The sequence below is a fragment of the Vigna angularis genome, chromosome 6, assembly GCF_016808095.1.
Source record: "Vigna angularis cultivar LongXiaoDou No.4 chromosome 6, ASM1680809v1, whole genome shotgun sequence".
Taxonomy (NCBI): domain Eukaryota; kingdom Viridiplantae; phylum Streptophyta; class Magnoliopsida; order Fabales; family Fabaceae; genus Vigna; species Vigna angularis.
Genome location: NC_068975.1, coordinates 9339526 through 9357263, shown reverse-complemented (window position 1 = coordinate 9357263; position 17738 = coordinate 9339526).

Genomic DNA, 17738 nt, shown 5'->3' with positions numbered 1-17738 from the left:
AAGATGTATCCGAAGGTGCTTCTTCTATCATCCTGATCTCCACTCCAGTCAGAATCACTCTAGACTTCCAGAGTACTCCAAGTTGCTCGTTGCTTTTGGAAATAGAATACCATAGTCGATCGTTCCTTTTAGGTACCTTAGAACATGTTTCACTACTGACATATGAGATTTTCTAGGTTCATTCATGAACCTGCTCAGTAATCCAACCCCATAGTTTATATTCGGTCTGCTGTTGCAGATATATCTCAAAGATCTAATGATTTGTTTGTATAACGAAGCTTCCACGCTTTTCTCATCAAGTTGTTTTGTCAACTTCAGGTTAGCAGTAACTGGGATAGTAGTGTTGTTACACTCGGTCATGTTGAAATGCTTCAGGACTTCATTGATGAACTTCTTCTGGTGCAGGAAGACTCCACTTGTAGTTTCAGTAAACTCCAGACCTAGAAAGTAGTTAAGTTTTCCAAGATCAGTCATATCATATTCTGCTTTCATCCTTCTTTTGAATTCTTCAATATGTGTCTTAGAGTTTCCAGTTACGAGCATATCATTGACGTATAAACACACTACCAGAACATTTTGCTGTGTTGCAGATTTTATGTAAACTCCAGACTCCACCGAACACTTCACACAACCAATTTTCAGAAGCAACGTGTTAATGTGATCATTCCAGGCTCGTGGTGCTTGCCTTAATCCATACAATGCTTTGTTCAGCCTGTAGACCTTGTGTTCTTCACCTGTCCTTTCGAAACCGGGTGGTTGTCTGACATAAACTTCTTCCTTCAGAGGACCGTTCAAAAAGGTTGATTTAACATCTAGTTGATGTATTTCCCAGCTTCTAAGGTTTGCAAGAGCTACTATCAATCTCACCGTTTCTAACCATGCGACTGGAGCAAACACTTCAGTGAAATCTATTCCCGGCTTCTGTAGAAATCCCTTCGCAACGAGTCTCGCTTTGTGTTTAGAAATTTCACCATTTGGCTTATACTTGGTCTTGAAAACCCACTTGACATCAATTGCCTGTTTATGTTGAGGTAACTCTACCAATTCCCAAGTTCTATTTTTCTCAATAGCCTTTAGTTAATTAATCATGGCTTCTCTCCATTCTTTTACATTAAGTGCTTGCTTCCAGGAGATTATTTATGCATAAGCAAGAAACGCAAGGTGTGCTTGATCTTCAGGGTCAACTGCATCGTTGTCAGCAAACACTTCATAATCAGCTAATCTGGATGAAGGAAATCTCGTCCTCTGAGATCTTCTAATATCAATATCATCACATATCTCAGCTTGTTTATCAGCTTTCTCAAATGAAGCCAAACTAGGTCTCCTTTTTCAAAAACTATTTTCTTTTCCCTTTTTTGTTGTATTCTGCATATTTTTGAGTTTGTTTTTCAATTTGGATTTTGACTTTCTCATGTAACTTCTTGATGAACTCCGCTTTAGAAGCACCTTCTTTATGAAGAAAAGATGATTCAGGAAGAGGTAGTAAATCAAGAGGTGTGATAGGGTTAAAACCATAAACAACCTCAAAAGGGGAAAGATTAGTAGTCTTGTGGACTACTCTATTATAAGAAAATTCAATATGAGGTAGATGTTCATCCCAAGATTTGTTATTACCTCTTAATATTACCCTTAATAATGTAGATAAAGATCTATTTACTACTTCAGTTTGCCCATCAGTTGTTTGGGTGACATGTAGTAGAAAATAGAAGTTTAGTTCCAAACTTTTCCCATAAAGTTTTCCAAAAATCGCTTAGGAACTTCACATCTCTATCAGACACTATAGTTTTGGGTAAGCCATGCAATCTCACTATTTCTTTAAAGAAGAGTCTAGAGATATAGCTAGCATCATCTACTTTGTGGCAGGGTATAAAATGAGCCATTTTACTAAAACGATCTACTACCACAAATATAGAATCATACCCCCTTTGAGTTCTTGGCAATCCTAAGACAAAGTCCATGCTTATGTCCTCCCAAGGGGTATTAGCTATAGGAAGAGGTGTATAGAGTCCATGAGGCATAATTTTGGATTTAGCTTGTGAACAAGCTATACATTTAGAACAATGCCTTTGAACATCTATTCTCATGTGTGGCCAATAAAATTTACTTTTCAAAATGTTTAGAGTTTTATCAACTTCATGATGGCCCATGAGTCCTCCTCCATGACTCTCTTTGATAAGAAGTTTTCTAATGGATCCTTGAGGTATACAAAGTTTTCCTTTATTAAAAAGATACCCCTCAGAAAGATAGAATCCATCAAAAGGCTTCTTAAGACATGATGAATAAGTGGATGCAAATGTTTCATCATTTTCAAATAACTCTTTTATGTCATCAAATCCTAATATTTGGGATCCTAGGGTTACTAATAATGCATGTCTTCTAGATAAAGCATCCGCAACAACATTAGTACTCTCCTTTTTGTGTTTGATGACATAGGGAAATTGCTCCAGGTATTCCACCCACTTTGCATGTCTTTTGTTTAGCTTTGCTTGCCCTTTAATGTACTTGAGAGATTCATGGTCAGTGTGTATGATGAATTCTCTAGTTACCAAGTAATGCTCCCAAGTTTTTAAAGCTCTAATGAGGGCATACAACTCTTTGTCATAGGTAGGATAGTTCAAGGTAGGCCCCCTAAGTTTTTCACTAAAGTAAGCTACGGGATGTCCTCCTTGTATTAAAACAGCTCCTATACCTACCCCAGATGCATCACATTCTAGTTCAAAGGCTTTGGAAAAATCAGGCCAAACTAGAATAGGTGCATGAGTTAACTTGTGTTTCAAAGTCTCAAAAGACAACTCTTGCTTATCACCCCAAAGAAAAGGCATATCTTTCTTGACTAGCTCATTTAAAGGAGCAGCTATGGTGGAGAAGTCTTTCACAAATCTTCTATAAAAACTTGCTAACCCGTGAAAACTTCTCACCTCTCCTACATTTTTAGGGGTTGGCCATTCTTGTATAGCCTTGATCTTCTTTGGATCAACATGTACACCTTCTTTTCCAACTTTAAAACCAAGGAAAATCACACTTTCTTGACAAAAAGTACATTTGTCAAAGTTGGCAAAGAGATTATGTTCTCTAAGAAGAAGCAAGACTTCTATGACATGGCTACGGTGCTCTTGAAGACTTTGACTATAAATTAAGATGTCATCAAAATAGACCACTACAAATCTTCCTATGTATTCCCTAAGGACATGATTCATTAATCTCATGAATGTACTTGGAGCATTGGTCAAGCCAAAGGGCTTGACTAACCATTCATACAAACCAAACTTGGTCTTAAAAGCAATTTTCCATTCATCTCCTTCATGAATTCTTATTTGATGGTATCCGCTTTTGAGATCAATTTTGGTGAAAAGATTTGCTCCATATAATTCATCCAGCATATCATCTAGCCTAGGAATGGGGTGCCTATACTTGACAGTTATGTTGTTGATGGCCCTACAATCTGTACACATTCTCCAAGTTCCATCCTTTTCAGGGACCAACAACACAGGCACAGCACAAGGACTTAGACTCTTTTGGATCCACCCTTTGTTCAATAATTCATTAACTTGTTTCTCTATTTCTTTTGTTTCCATGGGGTTGGTATGCTGGCCTATTGGGTAGGTTTGCCCCAGGCACCAAATCTATTTGATGTTCTATTCCCCTCAAAGGTGGTAATCCACTTGGTACCTCTTTGGGAAATACATCATCAAATTCCTTTAAAAGCTTTTGCAACCCCTTTGGTAGAGAACCAAGTTCATGAGTGATTGAAACAAATGCCTCTTTGCAATAGAGAAGAAAATGAGGTTGTCCAAGAAAAATATTTTTAGAAATGTTCAAAGTTTGAGGTTGGACAACTTCTTTATTTGAGGCATAGGTTACCAAATTCATGGTCTTCTCCTTTCTTTCTTTCCTACTTTTCTTTTCTCCATCCAACTTCTTTTTAAGAATTATTTGGTCCTCTCTTACTTGTGAAGGTGTAAGAGGACACAAAATAATTTTCTTTTCCTTGTGTTGAATGGTGATTTTGTTGGTGACTCCATCATGTAGAGCTTGCTTATCATATTGCCAAGGTCTTCCAAGTAATATGTGCCCAGCTTCCATTGGTACTATATCACAAACAATTTGATCTTCATATTTGCCAATGGAAATGGGTACTCTTACTTGTTCTTTAACTACTATTCCATCATCCTCTTTGATCCATTGAAGTTTGTAAGGTTTAGGATGAGGAGTAGTGGTTAAGCCAAGGTTCTCTACCATTCTAGAACTACAACAGTTGCAACAAGAGCCACTATCCACAATCATTGAACATGTCTTTTCCAAAACTTTGCATCTTGTGTGGAATAGGTTCTCTCTTTGTGACTGTTCTAATTCTACATGTTTGCTTTCCAGGAGTCTCCTCACCATAAGTAAGTCACCATCACAAGGTAAAGTTTCTTCTTCTTCAAAAGTGGATTTTTCAGACTCACTATATGAAGAACCCTCACTTTCACTCTCATGCTCAAGAATGTAAGTTGACCTTCTATTGCGACACTCAGATGCATAGTGCCCTTTTTCCCCACATCTAAAGCACTTAGTCTCCTTACTTTTATGATCTCTTGAAGGTTCTTTGACTTTTTCTTTCCCTCTTTCTCTCTCTCTAAATTCTTCATACCTTGGCTTGGTTAGACTACCCTCCCTCTTGTACTCTTTCTTATGGTTGGAACTATGAGGGTAATCTTTCTTAGTGGAGCTTTTCCTCTTGAGTTGTTGCTCTACCCTCACACAAAGTTGGACTAACTCATTGAGATCATTGTAGGGTATAAGTTCAACCCTATCTCTTATGTCATAGTTGAGTCCACTTTGGAACCTAGCAATTGTTATCCTTGGTTCCTCTCTTATCCCAGCTCTCAACATGAGCAACTTCATTTTCTGCCTATACTCTTCAACACTCATGTTCCTTTGTTGGAGTTTGTGGAGCTTATCCATTAACTCCCTATCATAGTAGGCTGGTACATGTCTTCTTCTCAAGGCAGTTCTCAACTCATTCCAATACCTGATGGGAGGTAAATGTCTTAGCTTATGATCCTTGACCAAGGCTGTCCACCAAATTAAGGCATAGCCTTGAAAACTTAGAGAAGCCATGGTGACTCTCTTTTCATCATCTATTTGGTGGCACTCAAACAATTGCTCAACTTTCATTTCCCATTCTAGGTATTCTTCCACATCATCCTTTCCATGAAAGGAAGGAAGATCAATTTTGGGCTCTCTTGGATGGTGCTCTCTGACTCTATGATGTCTTCTAGGAGGCATTTGGTAGTGGTCATCATTGTGATGACTACTACATTGCTCAAACTTACTAGGAGAAGATGATGATTCTTATCTTCTCCTATGGGAAGATCTCTCTTTCTTTTTGCCTTGATTAATCAAAAGTTGACTAATCATGTCTTTGAGCTCACTAATCTCTCTATCCCTTTGTTCAAATTTTCGCTCAAATTCCTCCCTTAAAGAACTCTCACTATGGGGTTTCAAACTTCCTTGCACACTTGATTGACTCATTCTTGTCAAAGGAAAAGGTTTTCACAAGGTTTTCAAAATATTTGACAAGTAATGAGTGAAAAGATTTTCACAAGCTTTCTTTGTTTTTGGTGAAAAATTTCTAAAGAGATTCTAGAGGCAAAAAATGTTTCTAAGTAGCTCCCAGGAAGAAGAGGTGAGTCACAAATGGACAAGCTTAGAAACCAAGTTCTTCCTTAGCCAGAGTTTCCTTAGAGTTATCTTTTACCTTAGTTTCTAAGTAGAAATTCTTCAAATTCTTTTCAAATGTTATGAAATGAACCTGAAACCAAAGAAAGGTTGACTAAATGCTATGCAATCCTATATACCACGGAGACTTAAAAAAAACCAAAAAGATGAAGCAAGAAATTAAAGAAAGCAATAAAGATGCAAGAATGTAAATGCTAGCCGGCCCTAAGTGAAAGTGCAAGTGACACTTGGAGCCCCTTGACACACTTCCACACTAAGAAAACAAAATTGGACTATTACAATGTTCAATTGTGAACTTGGAATTGCTTCACGAGCATTTTTCCAAGTCACTTGGCTCAAAAACAGCAAAGAAAAAAATAAAATACAATTTCAAATAGCAAATTCCGTGATATTTGGTGTAAATAAACTTGAAATAAGGCCTAGAAGTAATGTGAGCTTTGTCTTCTTGCTGCTGCAGAAAGCTACTCAAAATGAAAGTGTGAGTTGCTCTTTTTCCAGGTTTGAAATTTTGCTATAATAGAGTTTTTCAGCTGCTGGACAGTGGTGTTTGGGCTGCTGTTGAGTCTTCCTTCTTGCTCCACTTTCAATTCTCAAACCACTTCCTAGAAGGCTACTAAAGTAGGAGTAGGTCTCTAGTGCTGGATGCCCCAAACAACTTGCACACACACTCCAAAACTCATTAGAAATCACACCAAACAGATTAAAAATCTGCACCAAATTTTTGCACACTGTACCAGTATAGGCTGCTGTATTGAACACTTTAGATGCCAAAAATAGACACAAACAATTGGAACAACACACAAATGAAAGTAGGTACACAAGAGGAACTTATCAAAGGCACTAGAATGGATGAAGAAAGCAAGAAAAACACAAGCACAGTTCAGAAATTATTCCAAATGCAAACTGTTTGATAATTTTCAGAAGTGTTTGATAAAATGCCCCAATGAATTTCAGATTTTGTGTTTTTTTATTTTCAAGGCCTGTAATCTGGATTAGTTGGTTCTAACAGCTTTTTAACACTTGATACTTCTTCTTTTGATCATATATTTTCATTTTTAAACATTGAACCAGCTTTTTCACAATCCAGTAATGAATTTTACACTAAAATTACCAAAACAGTGGCCGGAAAAACAGAAACTGCACTAGAGAAATGAACTAAAATGTTGGTTTTGGAACCCAAAATGAGTGGCAGTGATTCAACAACTTTGATGAATGTTCAAACAACTTTTCTTGGTGATATTAAACATGTTTAAACTCTTAAACAGCTGAAACAATGATTAATATTCAGAATCACTGATCCACTTCCATTTTTAACTCAAAAATGATGGTTTAAATATCCAATCTGCATGTAAATTCATTTTTGACCAAATGAGCAGTATTAACAACTTTCAAACATCCATTTAGACTTGCTCAAGCTTTCCAAAAGCACAGAAACAACAAGATTCGAAAATCACCCTTGCTATGGCCAAATTATGCAGCAAAAACCATCAATTAACCAACCAATTTTAGTTTTTCATGGATTCAAAAACTGGACAGCAAAGGAAATGACTCTAAGAAGTGTAAAAACACAGATCTAAGCTAGATTTAATATGCTTAGCATGACCAAACTCAGATTAGACCAAATCAAGTATATTAGCACAGTGAAAAGCTAGAAGTTTAAGCTGAAATGGTGAATGGTTAAGGATTTTGAGCAACCACACAATGCATATTGCATTTTAGTGCTTGTTTTGGTTTGCTATACCTTAAGACACATTCAAAAACATCACACAATGTTGTACCAAGCTCCAGAATCAAAAGAAAACCACTGAAACAGTTTTAGAAATATAGCACCAGATTTAAATTCTATATCAGAATTCCAATAGAAAACAAATCAGATTTGCATTTTGATGCTTCAGCTTGTATAACCCAGGCTAGATCAAGTCCTCATTGCCTTATTTGGTATATATATAGCTTGTTTGGCACTTGCAAATGAATTAAAACGAAATAATCCAGCAGAAAAGCGAACTGAACAGAGACAAATAATACTGCAACAGTAAATTGCACAAGACTTAAAACAATACAAAATTGAAATGTAAAGTTGGAAATAACCCAAACAAGAAGGTTTCACCAATTAAAATGAAAGGACAATATAAGCACACAAAGGAAACTAAAATTGAATGACTGGAAAAGCAATACAGAATTGAAAACAGCAGCAAAACAAAAACAGAAACAGAAACAGAAACAAACTCGACTGAAAACAAAAACAGAAATAGCACAAAGTGGACTGGAATTAAACAGCAGAATGGAAAGGCACTTAGCTATGGTTTGCATGGACAACCTGGCTCTGATACCACTTGATGGAAGCTTGCTATGGGTGAGACTCATTGAACCAGGAAGCCAAACAGCAAACGTTTTAGTGAGCTGAATGAAGGCAGCGGAATTCTGAGATAGATGCAGAGAATGGTATGGTTTCAATGAAGAATGGAGTGGGTTAGAACCTCTCAGCTCAGAGGGCCTTCCTACTTTGGAAGGAAGCTAGAGGTAAGGAGAAACAAATTGAAGAATTGGGTTGACTCAAGAGCAAAGGTAAGCTGGAATTTCATTTCTGCAGCAATTAGACTAAGCTCAAAAGTGTTTATAAAAGGGGGAAGAGGTCTCCTATTTATAGGAAGATAAGAGCCTCAGATCTGAAATGAAATTCAATCCAAAAGCAAATGAAATTAAAGAAAAAGGTGTCAATTTGATTCAGCTTCAAACATGCCTCATTCCAACTCAGCAACACACGTGAAACAACACCAATTCTGAAACGCTGGGCTAGCTAGGTTATTGGCTGAGCTTTTTGATAGCTTTGGCAGCAAGCTTCTCCCTCCAAGTCTTTCTTTTCACGTGCTCAAATGCTATGCTGGCAGCTGCTCCCTCCAATTTTATTAAACCTACAAAGCAAAGAAAAATGTGCTTTTAATTATGGGAAGAAGGATTAATGTAAATTACCTTCCATAGAAGCAAAATGGTAGGTGATCCTTCTTCCTCTTGAATCCTCTTTGCCATGGATCTAGTAAGAGGTCCAATGTGTGTCTTAGATGGTCTTCCATCAACAGTAGTCATTTTATTCCTTGGAGGTCTAAGCTCACAAACTAAATTGATGTTAGATGCCTCAACTAAAAGTAATATCAAGTGCAAGACTCCAAAGGAAGCTTATGATCTAATTGAAAATATGGGTACAAATGATAATGAGATGCATAGTGAAAGAACTCAACTTTAACAAAAAGGAGTTCTACAATTACAATCTCAAGATGCTTTGTTGGCACATAATAAGATTATGACTCAACAATTGGAGACACTAATGAAGAAAATCTCTCAATTGCCAAGGGAGTTGCAAAACGTTTCTTAAGTTCAACAACAACTTTGTGAGTTGTGTGGTGGTGATCATATTAATGGTCAATGGGCTATGCCGGAAGTTACCCAAGAGGAAGTCAATTTTATGGGTCAAGGCAGTCAATTTCGTCTAGGTAATTATAATCAAGGATGGAAACCTAACCCAAGCATGGGTCAAGGGCAAGCTGGGCAATTCAATAGACCACAACAACAACAGTGGCAACAACAACCTTCACTGTATGAAAGAACTGCAAAGTTAGAAGAGACACTCCAACAGTTTATGCAAGTGTCCATCTCCAATCATAAGAGCACTGAAGCTTCTATAAGGAATTTGGAAATACAAGTTGGCCAATTGGCTAAAAAGTTGGAGGAAAAATCTGAAAAGCAGTTTGGGGCTAATACTGAAGTTAACCCTAAAGAGGAGTGTAATGCTATCATAAGCATTAGTAGTTGAGGTTGGAAGAGAGAAAAGAAAAAGTTGAGTTGAGTGAAAAAGAAGAAGAAAGTGAGGAGAAAAAAAAGTGAGGTTGAGAGGAAGGAAAAGGAGAAAGAAAAGAAAAAGAAGAAGGAGAGAAAAAAGAGAGAAAAATTGAGAAAGTTCTTCCTTACCCTAAAGAGTATTCTAGAAAGGAAAAAGAGAAACAGTTAGGGTGTTTTAAAGAGATGTTCAAGAAATTGGGGATTAATATCCCACTGATTGAGGTATTGCACCAAATCCTTGCTTATGCAAAAATGTTGAAGAAGTCCCTCAAAAAGAAGGAATATTTAGATGGGGAACAATTGAAGTACAGGAAAATTGTAGTGTGATTTTGTAGAAGACACTTCCTCCTAAAGTCAGAGATCCAGGAAGCTTCACTATTCCTTGCACTATTGGGAATTGTGATTTAGGGAAAACTTTAATTGATTTAGGGGCTAGTATCAATTTGATGACCTTATCCATTGTAAAGAAGATTGATAGTCTTGAGGTCAAACCGACAAAGATAGTGTTGTAAATGGCGGATAGATCGACCAAGAATCCCTACGGGATAGTGGAGGACGTTGTGGTGCATGTTGACAAACTTAAATTCCCGGTGGATTTTGTGGTGATGGAGATGGGGGAAGATTTGAAGATCCCTATCATTCTTGGAAGGCCATTCATGAGGACAGCTAAGGTTGTCATCAATGTAGATGATGGAGTGTTGATGCTTAAAGACCAAGATGAAGAGGTGATTTTCAATGTCTTTGATGATGAGCAGTCGATTCAAGAGAAGAACATTAGCCTAAAAGATACAAAGTTATTAAAGACTAGTGTATCTAAACAAGCTTCTGACTCAGTCAAGGGAGGTAAGAACTTTTTCTTGTCACAGACAAAGGAAGAGGAGAAAGAGATTCAAGAGAAGATATTTCACCCAGACTTGAAGTGTGAAAATGAAGAATTCAAACCTGGCACACCAGTCAAGTACAAGAACAGGTTATGGGTTGTGAAAGAGATTAAAGTGAATGGAGTTGTTGAGATTGAAGCTCCATATTCTAGAAGAGTCAAGAAGGTGGACAAGAACTTGTTGAAGACAAGTTGGTGTGATGAAAGCAAAAGGAACACCAACATCGAGGCTTTGAACTGAACATTTTGGCGTCAGGCTCGTGATGTTAAACAAGCGCTTGCTGGGAGGCAACCTAGTGTTTTTGTAGAATATTTATTTTTGTTTGATTTCATGTGTTTGTTATTTAGTTGCATTAGGGATGTTTGTGTGGATGTATGGTGTGCATCGAGAGTTAATTATTTTAAGTGTGAGATGTTAAGCTTGAGTTGGAAAATGGAAAGCTTGAAAGAGCAAAAATTTTAAAAAATTAAGGGTTGAAACTAAGGGATCATATCTAAAAACACTTAGGGAAAGCAAGAAAGGAGGGGAGAAAAACTCACGCATTGCGCTGAGCGTCCCTCATATGTGTTGTGTTATCTAGTGATTCTGTTGGTATGCAGGTGTCGTTGAGGGTCCCCTGATTGGCCCTCACCGTTGGAAAAAAGATGTTTATGTTGATTGGTGGTTTAAAAATTGAGTTGCTTATGTTTGAGGTGTTATGTTGAGAATGTGAATTGTGAAATTTGAGATTATAGATGACTCATAAGTGGACTGTATTGTGATTGATTGTGGTGCAGATATGGCTTCATCATCTAGAAAGGGTTTAAAAATTGAGTTGCTTATGTTTGAGGAGTTATGTTGAGAATGTGAATTGTGAAATTTGAGATTATAGATGACTCATGAGTGGACTGTATTGTGTTTGATTGTGGTGCAGATATGGCTTCATCATTTGGAAAGCGTATTAAGCACACTGCTGATAGAGGATAGAAGAGAAAAGGGCAGATATATTCCAACAAGTTCCTCTCACACATGCATGAGAGGCACTTTCAGATGGTGCATAATAGGAGGCTTTTGATGGAAAGAAAGGTGGGACTGATACCCACCATGGCACCTAAATTTGGGAGAGAGCTGGAAAGGAGGCAGTGGGAGAATCTAGCTTCTTACCCCTCACCTGCCAACATAGCGGTGGTGAAGGAGTTTTACACGAATGCTAGGACATTTGGTGGTGCTACTCATGAGATGTATACAAGCTATGTGAGGGGAACGAGAATTCCTTTTGATGCTGACACTATAAATTCTTTCTTGGGTGCTAAATGGGTAGGAGAGCAGTGTCAGTTTGCTCTAGTCATGCATGAGGACGTTAATTATGCTGATGTAGAGAGGACCTTGTGCATGGCAGGTGGCCAGTTTCAGAGGAACAAGAATGACTCGCCAATCCATATTAGAAGGTCCTACTTGACTCCTTTAGCAAAATATTGGATGACATTCACTCATGCCAACATTCAACCATGTTCTTATGTGTCAGACATCACGACACATAGAGCTATCTTCCTCTATTGTGTGCTCCGAGGTCTAAATATTAATGTAGGGCAAGTGATAGCAAATGAAATTAAGCAATGTGCTCATGCCGTCAACAACAAGTCACCTCTAGGGCATCCCTCTCTCATTACTCAATTATGTGAGCTAGCTGGGGTGAATATTTCCACTCCTCAACTTGAGCGACCCAGGAAGGAGATAGATGCCTCCTTTTATACCCAATATTGCACGATGGATGAGGCAGGCATTCCTATGCCAGCACCACATCCTCCCAGATCTCATAGGAGAGCACCACAGCAGGATCAGCAGGAGCAAGCCTAGGATGCTTCACACTTCCATATGAGAGACATGTATATGTCTCTAATAGAGTCTAGGATGGAGGCATTGTATAGAGGGGAACAGGCTTTGCTGATGAACCTGACTTCCACCTTTCTTAAGAGACAGTTCATGTCTTAGGAAGAATTTCAGGCTTATGTTGCATGGCCTGCAGATCCAGCTTAGGCTAGTGGAGGAGCTGGAGCATCTGGAGCCATAGTTATGGAGGAAGATGTTGATGAAGAAGAAGAGGAGGAAGAGGAAGATGAAGAAGAAGAAGAGGATGACGATGATGATGATGATGAGTCTGATGATAGTAGGGGTTGATCTGTTGGAAAGCATCTACTGATGGATGCTGGATTTGATGAGGAGCATCTACTGATGGATTCTGGATATGGGGAGTAGCATCTACTGATGGATGCTATTCTAACAGGATTTTTCTTTAGCTTTACTATTATGCATTTATGAACATTGAATTCAGTTTATATGTACTTGGCCTAATGAGATATGTTTGGATGGTTTAGCTAATATGTGTGTGATGAGTAATTACTATCTTGTGTTGCTTTATTGTGTGATTGATGTTGGGATGATGCATGGTCTAGTCCTATATACAGGTGGTTGCTCATAATTGTTAGAAACTGATGCATGATGTTAATATTTAAATTAAATTGTGATTAATTTGTTGGGCAAGATGTTATTGAACTGTGGAACTTGAGTTAACCTGTGAGAGATTGGGCTCTAGAGTTTTGATTGATTGAATGCTATTGCTTTGGAAGCATGATTGATTTTGTCCAAGTTTCTATGATTGAACCACTTGCGTGCTTGTTACAAATGATCAAGGCCATGTTTTCTTCTCCCTTAGAGCCAATGTCAATAGGTGAACCCAACAAAGAGCCATGTTTTCTCTAACCTTTGAACCTTGAGCCTAAATGTGAGATTTGAAAAGAACCTTTTTTGTAAATCCTTGCCTTGAGTTGAGTAGAGTATGTTTATATGGTAATGGAGAATGGTTCAAGTTTGGGGTTGTGAGAAACCGGAAAGAACTTTGTGGAATTCATTAAAGAGCATTGAGGAAAAGCAAAAGCAAAAGAAAAATCAAAAGAGAAGAAAAGAAAGAAAAAGAAAGGTTCAATGCAAGTAAAGTTGAGAATGAGTTCAAGATTGGTTTCTCACATAAAAAGAAGAAAGAGAGTTGATTGTTAATAAGAATAAATGAATTGTGCACTCTCTTAACTCAAGGATTTTGTTGTCTAGCAAAACCAATTTTCTTCTTAGCCCGGCCTCAATGCAACCCGCAAAAAGTCCTTGTGATGATAACTTGTTTGTAAGTGTGTTTGATAGGTGGTTAAATAAAGGGCAACGTTAATTCATGTGACATTGTGATAGTAGAGTGTAACAGTGTCACCTCACTATACACTTTTTGAGTGCTTGAGTGAAACACTATCTTTGGATAGAATAGTTCCATGCATCATAGGATAACATTCTTGCTTAGTTGTTGATCATTCATGAGTTTGCATTTGTGTTGTGATTAGATGAGCACCATAGATGAAATTGATTGACCAATGCATCAATATATCTTGCCTGAGATTTGTATGATAAGTAGATATAAGTGATTACTTGTCTTGGAAGAAAGTGTTTTGTGATATGCTGAACAATGGAAGTATTGTTTAGGCTGAGTCACATTTTGTTTTGCTTGAGGACAAGCAAAGTTTCAAGTTTGGGGTTGTGATAACGGTTGATTTCACCGTTATTTGAGACTAAATTTTGATTACAAATGAACCCTTTTTGACTTAGAAACTTGTTTGTTCTCTTGTTTTTAGTTTATTTTGATGAATAACAGAGTTGAGGTTATATTTGAAGATTTTATCACTAAATTCCCTTAATTTTTTAGGAAACTGGGATGAATTGGAAGAGGAGTTAAATGTCAAGAAGTTGAAACTCAAAAAGGACAGAAAGAGCACCAGAAGAGAAGGCTGCTAAAGGTCGTAGGATGCTTGGGCGCCCTCCTATGGGGCCCTCAGTACAGGAGCCTCGTATTCACGATTGAACGCCCGTTTTGGGGCGCTGAGTGTCAACCTTCCTGTAACGTTTCATGCTTGGGCGCCCTAAGTGGGGCGCTGAGCGGTTTCAACGTTGGCCCATGATCCAATTCAGCCCTATTTAAGGATTTGCTCGACCTAAAGGGAGTATCTTTTGACAGAATTGACACAGACTCAAATTTTCTCCAACTTTCTGGAGGCAGAAGTGGATGCATAAGCTCTCCTCTTTAGTTTTTAAGGTTTATCTTGAATTCTCATTCCATTGTTCACCCAGTTCCTCCATGACAAGGGGGAACTAAATTCAATTTGTTGTTGGGGAATGATGTAACCTTGTAAACTCTCATCTATTTGAATTTGTTTTAATTATACATGCTTCTTTCATCAATTGTTAGGGATTTTCTCCTGTGCTCTATGCTTGTTATGTTTTGATCACTCATGGCATGATTTTATGGTTTTCTTTGTTATTGGGAAATACCTATAAACCACGATCTGGAGAATTTCTCCCAAAAGCAGTATTGCTCAGGGATGAGGGTATGAGTCTTGGTCATCTTAAGCTTCTAATCGTAATGCAGAATTAATTATTAGGGATGCAAGGGATTGTGGTCTAGTAATTAAGGATAGACTTTCTTCACCGAGGGATCAGGTTTTAAGTAATTTAGAAAGTGATGTTAACAATTGCGAGAAGAAGATGAATTCTTATATACATGAGAGTAAACTAGGTGAAATCTAAACCCCAACAACATACTCATCTCATAAATTCAATATCATTTATTCACCTTTGTGTTTTTCCTCAATTGATCAAAAGTGCATTCATATTTATTTTCTTGTTTTTGCATTCAAAATCCTCAATTGTTTTTCAAAAAGTCTTAATTAGTTGAGTAATCACATGATTGTTTAGTGTCGTGAATCTCTTGGGAAACGATACTTGGTTTTACCATTTATTATTACTTAATACGATTCGGTACACTTGCCGATATCTTAACAGTCACTTATCCATCCTTCAAGTTGTGATGGTCGGCTCATGTTTTTATTACCCAAGGTTTTCACTCGTTTCCTTTGAGATAAACTAGACGCCATTGCTATATCGAAAAAATATTGCTCACAGAGTGCTAGAAAGGAAGGATTCGGATGTCTACTGAGAAAGTGAATGACCTGCTTCTATGTTTTAGGTTTCAAAACATAGAAGGATTAAATTTGGAGGGAACAGTTAAAATTCATTTTCGCTCCAAAATTTCAACTTAATCGATTTAATCCAGAGTTTAAATTTTTCTAAAACACACAATATACGAAACTGAGATTAACAACCGATTTTATTAAGTCAAGAGTCGACTTATGTTTGATAGAGTGTTTTTGGAAACAGAGGCATACATACTTCAAACATATTTCACTTTATACTTAATATAATCGGTTAAAACTCGAGCGAGTTTTTTTTCACATAATACAATCACTCAATCAATCATTCAACAAACATACATCCATCAATCAATCATTCAAACAATTATTATGCATGATTCAATGAAAATACAGCAGTTACCACTTTCAGAATCTCAAGAATTTTTGTTTTCATCATGGTAGTTCATCCTTTAGTTGAATACTGCTTCAGCAGCAGCTACTACCATGCAAAATAGTTAAACGTTTTTGACTCTGGTACCCATTTGAATTTGGATCCTGTCTTGTTAGTTTCAAAGAGTTGTTCCTTAGGGATCCACCTGTACTTTCCTTTTGGAACACAAACTTTTCTATAGTAAAACTTTCTAACATTATAACAAATATTGTTACAATAAAAGCATGCATGAGTAAAAGGTTTACTGAGATCAACAAATTTCTTTGAATTAGACCTATTACTTTGAGCCTTATAACCAATTCTTTGTTTGTAGACAGCTCTACCCGAAGCTCTTAGAACGACATCTAAGTTTTCTTTTCCTTGTGTGACGTTTGCTAGTGTGCTAGTCAAGTAATCAATTTTTTCAATATGAACACGACATTTTTCACATTCTTTTTCAACTATCTTTGTTTCAGTTTTGACTATCTTAGCAGATTCTAAGGCATTTTTAACTCATTTTTCAATTTTTCATTTTCCTCTACCAGATTATTGATTCTATGTTCATAATTCTTTCTCTCAAAGGTAAGTCGATTTACCTTATATTGGAGTTGCATAGCCTCTGCGTGTATTTCCGGAAACGAATCTAGCGGCATGTCATACTTTACTTTTATCGGCTCATTTTCAAATTCCTCATCACTATCATAATCAGTCCATGTAGATCCAGCCATGAAGCAAATATTTGACTCTTTCTTCAATGCTACAGTCCTCATCGCTTGAAGAATCAGAATCACTATTTTCCCAGGCAATGTATGCACTCTTTTTCTTCCTTCCCTTGTCCTGTGGAAATTTTTTGCTTCCCTTTTGTTTCATCTTCAAGTCTGGACAATCTGGTTTGATGTGTCCTTGTCTTCCACACTCGTAGCATTGGACAACACTGGTTCTTGAACTTTTCTTTCCTTTTACAGGACCTGCATAATCAGTGGTGGAACTTTTATTTTTCATAAATCAATTAAACTTCCTTACCACCATGTTTATTATCTCTTTGTCATTCAGTTTTGTTTCTGAGTCAACTTCAGGTTCAAGATTCTTTGCAGCTTTTTTGCTTGTGGCCTTTCGAGTAATTGATTTCTTTTCTTCAATTTCTTCTTCCTCCTTTAGCCTTCCAAGCTCCAATTCATGTTCTTTGAGTTTTCCAAATAAGGTGGTCATGTTCATGCTGGTCAAGTCTCTTGATTCAGATATTGCAGTGACTTTCGACTGCCAGCTTCTATTAAGGCTTTTCAATATTTTGATGTTGATTTCCTCCTTGTCAAACACTTTTCCAAGAGCCATGAGGTGATTGACTCTGTGTGTGAATCGCTTCTATACTTCATAGATAGTCTCTCCTGCTTTCATTCTGAACAACTCATATTCCTGTATGAGAGAATTCTTTCTGGCTCTCTTTACTTCATCCGTTCCTTCATGTGTGACATCAAGGACTTCCCACATCTCTTTGGCTGTCTTGCATTGTGATATCCTGAAAAATTCATCCATTGTTAGTGTTGATGCAATCACATTTCTAGCCTTAACATCATATTGAGATTTGCGGTTCTCATCTTAGGTCCACTCAGAAAAAATTTTCAAAACAACTTTTCCATTTAAAACATGAGTGGGCTCATATGGATCGTTTAGAGTTGCATCCCAAACTCTTTTATCCACCGATTCAAGAAAGATTTGCATCCTTCTTTTTCAAAAAGCATAATTTTCTCCAACAAATAGTGGTGGTCTATTTGTCGAAGCACCTTCACCAAAGGTCTGAGAAATGAAAGCCATTTTCCAGCATCAATCGATTTAACACAAATAGTAATCGACTAGTTTTTCAAATATTTTATGAAAATCAGCTCTGGT